Genomic DNA, 8,604 nt, shown 5'->3' on the forward strand with positions numbered 1-8,604 from the left:
CAGATATGTTTCGGAACTAGATCAATTATCATAACTCACTATCATCAAGGCAATCACATGATTATACAAAGAATAAAAATTCTAGGAACAAAGTGACTTATAACACTTCAAGAATCCTGGAGCTTATTACGGAATCATGTTTTTTATTTATAACAAATAAATGCTTATTTGACCGTGCAATGAGTGAGGTCCACAAAAGACTTATACAATGGCATCCATGTAGTGAGCGTTAGGTTAGCGGATCCCAGACTATAAAAGCCTTAGGTCACTAGGCACAAAGTCCCCTAAGAACTTAATAACTCGAATACTAAAGAGCCCACTCGTGATCAATTATGCATTAACTCTTTATTTTTTTTCTTCTTTTTTTTCTTTTCTTTTTTTTTCTTCAAAATTTCTGAGCAAGTGCGTTTCGCTCCATCTTGCTCAACCCTAGACTACTCGCATAAACATACGAGCCGGCTACTAGCCATTTGATGCCTAGCCACAATTAGCAACGATTTCCATTTTTTACTCTATTTTATTTCTTTTCATGCCTTTTATCACTAAGGACCTATTATAAAATTCTAAGCATAATATATAGATTAACCTCGAAAACCATCAAACCATAACAACAATCTAGTCCTTAAGCATTCTCTAAGACTTAGTGAAAATACAAGTGTTTCTAGCATGCATATCGACCTACACGACTCAACATTACTTTAACGCTATCACTACACTCGCATCAACATCACAAATCAATTGGTAAATCAGCGCAAAAGGGATCATGGCAAATGTATGAGCTACACGACATGATAAACAATTAAAGCTATAAAAAAACTATATGGCAAAAATTATGCAATTATATGAACTAAAATATTATGAATATGGAACTATATGACACACACACAAAATATTCCTTAACTACCACCCCCAAACTTAAAATCTTCACTATCCCCAATGAAGGTAGTAGAAAGGAACACAGGGTATACCTACTCGGAGAGATCATCATCATCATCATCACCCTCAGAGGGTGGTGTATCAGGAGGCGGATATGCAGAGTCCTCACTAAAAACTGGCCACTAGATGTCAGCTCCAAGGCCTCGAAAAGCAGTCCCTAGTGCAAGGGTGAGCTCCTGAGCAAACCTGTCTGCATCTCGTACATAGCATCCATCCTCCGTGACAGCTTCCTATACTGGGCATCAACCATCCCAGCACCCTCCCGAGCTCTAGAAGAACCAGCCTCATCATGCCTTGGCCTCGCCATGGTAGCACCTCGTGTGGGACGCTCTCCTAGAAGATGATAACCCAGCCCATGCTCCTTGGGCTCACCACTGGTCCACTCCTGCATCCCATGCAGAGTCCCGGACTCAATAGGAGTGGCCGGCAACTACAACTGCTCATGAGACGGCCATTAAACTCCCACCGCTCGGTAAAACTTGGTAACCGTAGATGCATAAGGGATGTTCATGTGCTTAGCTCCGCTAAAAAACTTCAGAATTCCTTGGTAGTTGAACTCACCAAGGTCCACATAGTACTCCTCATTCAAAATTCCCCACAACAACTGTGCTCTCTCAACTATGACCTCATGTGCATGCGAACTAGGCAAAATATTAGCACAAATAAAAGCATTCCATGCACGGGCATACCTATTCATGGCTATCGCCGGAAAGTGACGATACTCATTAGTTCCAGTCTTGAAGGTCCAAACTGTGCCCGGCCCTACAGAGAGTAGCACAAATCAAATCCAAGTCAAAATCCTCAACAGTGTTCTCGTTCCAGTTCTCCTCCGTGGGCTTCCTCTGTCTCTGCCCAATCACACGGCGAATCGCCGCAGGGTGATAATCCACCGTCATCCCCCGGACCACAGAATACCCATTCTTCTCGGCCTTCATGTTCGTATAGAACTCGCGAACCACACTCATCGGCACTGCTTCAGGTGACTCACAAAAAGCTATCCACCCATTCTCAGCAATCATAGACAACAACTCACCATCCCTCCCCGATGGTAAGAATCCCCTCTCCTTCAAAATTGGCTTCCCCAGAAGCCTAGTGTACTCCTCCTCAGCAGCCCTATCATTCAAACGAGGCCTCATAGCAGTACCCCTTGAGGAATCAGCAGTAGGGACAGTGCTGCTGCTATCGATAGTCCTTGCTCTCTTGGGTGTCATCGAAACTGAGTAAAAGTGCTTGAGATTTATGTTTTTGTGTTTGGGAGAGAGTTGAAGTGTTGAAAGTGTATGGGAGATCTATGGGATAGGTGTATGTATATAAAGGGTATGGATTAGGGTAAAATTTGATTAGGAGTGGGGTTAAGGGTTAAAATCATGGGATAATGGGGAAATAGGTCGTGGGTTTATGGGCTGTGTTTTGTGTTTTATTTTTTTTAATTTTTTCTGGTTTTTTATTGATCATAAAAAAATTTCTCCTAGTCGGCCCCTGAGCGGTCGTTCAGCAGGGCTGAGCGGGCGCTCAGGGGGCTTCTGGAATTTTTTTTTTCATGCTCCATTTTTTTGATTTTTTTGTGGTTTTGGATAGGTTATTAACTCCTAAGGGTTCCTGTAACAACAAATCATGGGTTGCCTCCCACGAAGCGCTTCTTTTTCGTCATTAGCTTGACGTTGCGTACATTCCTCAAGTTAACAATAAAACGGCACTAACCACTTCCCGGTTTGCCGTGTCCTCATAGTAGTGCTTCAAACGCTGACCATTAACCTTGAATGCTTGGTCCGGATCATTCTCAAAAATCTCCACCGCTCCATGTGGAAACACAGTTTTGACAATAAAAGGTCCAGACCACCTTGATTTCAACTTCCTCGGAAAAAGTCAGAGACGAGGATTGAATAAGAGAACTTGTTGCCCCGGAACGAATAACTTAGGATGTAGCTTCCTATCGCGCCACCATTTCACTTTTTCCTTGTACATTTTGTTGTTCTCGTAGCGCTTGGAGTCGAAATTCATCAAGTTCAGTAAGCTGAAGCATTCGCTTCTTTCCAGCTGCATCTACATCCAGGTTCAACTTCTTCAACACCCAATAGGCCTTATGCTCAAGCTCCGCAGGTAAATGACATCCCTTACCATACACCAGTTGAAACGGGGACATACCAAGTGGAGTTTTGTATGCTGTCCTGTAAGCCCAAATAGCTTCATCGAGCTTTAAAGACCAATCCTTCCTTGACGGACAGACAACCTTCTCTAAAATGCGCTTGATCTCTCTGTTAGACACTTCCGCTTGACCATTTGTTTGTGGATGATAGGCAGTAGCAACTCAATGATTCACATTGTAGTGCTACATCATAGAAGTGAACTTACGGTTGCAGAAATGCGACCCTTCATCACTTATGATTACTTATGGCGTTCCAAACCTTGTGAAAATCTGCTTATGAAGAAAATTCAACACTGCCCTTGCATCATTTGTTGGTAGAGCCTTGACTTCTACCTATTTTCAGACATAATCGACTGCCAGCAAGATGTACTGATTGTTGCAGGATGAAATAAAAGGCCCCATGAAATCGATTCCCCATACATCAAAGACCTCGACTTCAAGCATTAGATTTAACGGCATCTCATCCTTTCTCGTAAGATTTCCCACTCTTTAGCAACGATCACACCTTAAAACAAACTAATAAGCATCCTTAAACAAAGTAGGCAAGAAAAAACCTGCTTGCAGAATACGAGATGCCGTCTTTTCACCACCATAGTGTCCACCATAAACTGTGGAATGGCAGTCTCGTAATATCCCCTCCGTCTCACAGAATGGGATACATCTCCTGATGATCTGGTCAGCTCCCTGTCTAAACAACTACGGTTCATCCCACATATACCACTTCACCTCATGCAGAAACTTCTTCTTTTAAGCTGCGGTCAGATTAGGAGGCATTATATTGCTGACAAGATAATTCACAATATCTGCGAACCATGGCTCTTCCTCCTGGACTGTGAACAACTGCTCATCCGGAAAAGATTCGTTGATCAATGTCTTATCATGTGAAGTAGCCTCGGGATTCTCCAATCTAGATAGATGGTCAGCTACTTGATTTTCAGTACCTTTTCGATCCTTGATCTCTAACTCAAATTCCTATAGCAAGAGCACCCAACGAATTAGTCTCGGCTTCGAATCCTTCTTGGAAACCAAATAGCGAATGGTCCGCATGATCAGTGAATACTGTCACTTTTGTCCCAAGCAGATAATATCAAAATTTTTCGAAACCGAAGACTATAGCCAAGATCTCCTTCTCAGTAGTGGTGTATTTCATTTGGGCCCCATTTACGGTCTTGCTAGCATAGTAGACCACATGAAAGAGATTATTCTTGCACTGCCCAAGAACTGCGCCCACCGCATAATCACTCGCATCGCACATCATCTCAAAAGGCTCCGTCCAATCAGGCGCTGTAATAACTGGTGCAGTGATCAAACTCTTCTTAAGAGTCTCGAATGCCGTCAAACATTCATCATCAAATTTGAAAGGCACATCTTTCTCAAGCAAGTTGCACAGCGGCTTAGATATCTTCGAAAAGTTCTTGATAAAACACCGATAAAAACCCGCATGACCAGGAAAACTACGGATTCCTTTCACAAAAATAGGTGGTGGAAGATTTTCAATGACTCCCACCTTGGCTTTGTCCATCTCAAGATCCCTTGCTAGAGACTTTATGCCCAAGAATAATGCCTTCATGCACTATAAAATGACATTTTTCCCAATTGAGCACCAAATTAGTTTCCACACACCTTTTTAGCACTGCACGAAGATTATTCAAGCATTCATCGTACGAGTGTCCAAAGATGGAGAAGTCATCGATGAACACCTCGATATTATTTCCAATCATGTCAGAGAATATAGCCGTCATACATCTCTGAAAAGTGGTCGGTGCGCCACATAACCCAAACGGAACTCTGTGAAAAGCAAATGTGCCAAATGGACAAGTGAAGGTAGTCTTTTCTTGATCCTCTGGTGCAATACAAATCTGATTATACCCTGAGTAGCCATCCAGAAGACAATAATACTCATGACCAGCCAACCTGTCAAGCATCTGATCAATAAACGGAAGAGGAAAGTGATCCTTCCTCGTGGCCTTGTTCAACTTTCTGTAATCCATGCATACTCTCCATCCTGTGACTGTTCGAGTGGGGATGAGCCTCGTTCTTCTCATTTGCTACCACAGTGATACCTCCTTTTTTAGGTACACATTGCACGAGGCTCACCCAAGAACTGTCAGAAATAGGATAAATGATTCCTGCATCCAGCCACTTCAGAATTTCTTTCTTCACCACCTCTTTCATGATAGGTTAAGTCTGCGCTGTTGCTCAACAATCGGCTTACTACCCTCCTCTAGTAGAATCTTATGCATGCTATATGAAGGGCCGATCCCTTTGATGTCTGCTATGGTCCATCCAATAGCCGATTTGAATTCTCTCAAGATCCTTAAGAGCTTGTCCTCCTCATTAACTGAAAGGTCAGATGTAAGAATAACAGGTAAAATAGATGCATCACCTAAAAAAGCATACCTCAAGTGTTCAGGCAATGGCTTAAGCTCCAAGGTGGGTGCTTTCTCAATTGATGGTTTGATCTTTCCTTCAGCATTTTTGAGGTCAGAAGTACCAAGAGATTCAAACGGCATGTCTAGCTTTCGCTTCCAGGGAGAAGCATTAAGATATTGTAATTGCTCATTTCCATCCTCATCATCACTGTCAAAATCCCCCACTAAGGCCTTCTCTAATGTATCAGACATTAGCATATGATCGAGTTCTGAAGTAACCGCAGAATCAATCACATCCACTTTTAAGCACTCTTCATCTTCTATAGGGAATTTCATTACTTTGAATACATTGAATGTCACATCCTGATCCTGCACCCGCATAGTAAGGTCACCTTTCTGCACATCTATCAAGGTACGGCCGATAGCCAAGAAAGGTATTCCCAAGATTATGGGAATCTTCTTATCTTCCTTGAAATCCAGAATAACAAAGTCGGCAGGAAAGAAGAGCTTATCCACCTTGACTAGCACATCCTCCACTATGCCTCTTGGGTAAGTAATAGAACTGATCAGCCAATTGTAGAGACATGTAGGTGGGCTTTGGATCAGGAAAATCCAACTTTTTAAAGATCGACAACGGCATCAGATTGATGCTTGCTCCCAAATCACAAAGGCACTTGTCAAAAGACAACTTGCCAATGGTGAAAGGAATGGTGAAGGTACTTGGATCTTTAAGCTTTGGAGGTAACTTTTGCTGCAGCACAGCACTGCATTCTTCCGTTAGAGCAACGGTCTCAAGGTTATCCAGGTTCACCTTCCTTTGAAAGAATACTCTTCATAAACCTCGCTTAACTAGGCATTTGCTCCAGAGCCTCAGCGAAAAGTATATTGATGTGAAGTTTCTTGAACACCTCCAGAAACTTACTGAACTGCTTATTCAGCTTTTGTTGTTGCAATCTCTTGGGGAAAGGTGGTGGAGGATAGAGTTGTTTCTACCCTATATTACCCTCAGGCAGAGTGTGTTCAACAGTAGTCTTCCTGGGTTCCACCGCTTTCTCCTTTTGCTTAGCTTCTTCATCTCCAACTTCAGCTTCTCCTTCTTTTGCTTTTTCAGCATCAACAACCTTTCCAGACCTTAAGGTAATAGCCTTGACTTGCTCTTTAGCTTTCTTCCTGCCTGGCACTTCTGTGTCACTAGGAAGTGTGCTAGGTTGACGATTTAGCACTACATTGGCTATTTGACCAATTTAATTTTCCAAGGTCTTGATCGACACCACCTGACTCTTGCACAACAGCTTAAGTTCCTCAAAATCAGCACTAGTGGGTGCAGCTGCACCTCCCTATTGAGGATATGATTGCCTTTGAGCATATTGCTGCGGTTGCTGAAATCCAGGTGGATTGAACTGCTTACTCACACCTTGCTGATATGGTTGCTGAATAGCATTCTGATTATTACCCTAGCTGAAATTTGGATGATTTCTGTTGTTAGGATGATAAGTAGCTGGCACAGGCTGCTGTTGTCGCTGATAATTGTTCACATACTGAACAAAATCGTTAACAAGAGAAAAATGATCCATAGAATGAGAACCTACACAAAGCTCATATACCATAGCTATCTGATTGACTCCATAGGTGGCTAAAGAATTCGACCTTCATAGACAGCGCTTGGAGCTGCTGCTGCAATAGCGGTGGCTGCACCGACTTCCAGAATACCTGCTACCTTCCCAGGTATCATCCTTTGAGTTGGGTTTTGATGCTCATTTGCAGCCATAGTCTCAATAAGATTATAAGCCTCAGTATAGCTTTTAGCCCAAAAGGCTCCTCCAGCTGCTGCATCGAGCATGGGCCGAGATTGGGCCCCCGAACCATTATAGAAACCAGTGATCACCATCCAATCGGGCATTCCATGATGTGGACACTTTCTCAACATTTCCTTGTAGCGCTCCCAAGCTTCGCACATAGATTCTGTAGGTTGCTGCGCAAACTGAGTAAGAGCACTCCTCATAGCAGCAGTCTTTGCTATTGGATAAAACTTCACCAGAAACTTTTGCGCAAGATCTTGCCAAGTAGTGATGGACCCAGCTGGTTCAGAATGTAACCAGTCCTTAGCTTTATCCCTCAGAGAGAATTGGAAAATCCTCAGCTTGATAGCCTCATCAGTCACACCATTGTATTTGAAAGTACTGCAAATCTCGACAAAATTCCTTATGTGCATGTTAGGGTCTTCAGTCACAGCACCTCCAAAAGAAACAGAATTCTGCACCATCTGAATAGTGCCCGACTTGATTTCAAAGGTGTTAGCTTGGATAGCCGGATGAAGAATGCTTGACTGAATGTCATCAATTTTAGGCCGAGAAAAGTCCATAAGAGCTGGATCTGCCGGAACAATACGATCACCTATGATTACTGGCTCTTTCTGCTCACTTCCTGAATCCGAATCTTCAAAATCTATCTTCTCCGGAATATCAAGAACTTCGTATGTCTCATCAGCTGTATCTAAAGTCCTCTTGCGAGTACGAGAACGAGTTTGCATAAATGCTCGCTAAAGTACCTAAAACACAACCGGAAATAATAAGTAACACATCTTAATCACTTAGTCCTAATGACCAATGATGGTAAGTACATAAACTAAACAAATACGCCGAGTCCTCGGCAGCAGCGCCAAAAACTTGTTAGGGCGAAATCACGCGCTAATAATACACGCAAGTATACGCGTTCGTAAGTAATATAGAATACTTTCTAGTTCGTTCCCACAGAGACTCAGACTAATTATTGTTCAATTAAACTCACTCACCAATGTATGATTACTTCTCAATGTTAAGATAATTACGCTTAGAATTGATTAACTAATTATTAACTACACTTAACTACTACAATTGAGCACTTAATTAACACTTAGAATTAACAATATTAAAACACTCATGAGATCACAACTTCATTACTACTTCCTTCAATAGTCATTGTTATTACCCTTAGCATGCAATAGTGATGATATTAATCGAATAACACGAAACTGATAAAAGCCAACTTTCATTGTACTAATACCATTCTACCAAACTATCCACAATTAAGATAGAAGTTGAATAGGCATCAAATATGTTGAGTCCCTATATGGCTAAAGAAATTGACAACATAACGATTTAAGAACAAGTT

The 8,604-nt window shown here is 42.1% G+C and overlaps 1 non-coding gene across 1 annotated transcript; it reads left to right on the top strand.

Annotated features, from left to right (window-relative positions):
• Nucleotides 1-7,352: 7,352 nt before the first annotated feature.
• Nucleotides 7,353-7,459, top strand: LOC141715478 (small nucleolar RNA R71). Its single transcript, XR_012572240.1, has one exon. It is a non-coding gene; the product is annotated as a small nucleolar RNA R71 (small nucleolar RNA).
• The last annotated feature ends 1,145 nt before the right edge of the window (nt 7,460-8,604 follow it).

This window comes from Apium graveolens, chromosome 3 (genome assembly GCF_009905375.1).
Source record: "Apium graveolens cultivar Ventura chromosome 3, ASM990537v1, whole genome shotgun sequence".
Classification (NCBI taxonomy): domain Eukaryota; kingdom Viridiplantae; phylum Streptophyta; class Magnoliopsida; order Apiales; family Apiaceae; genus Apium; species Apium graveolens.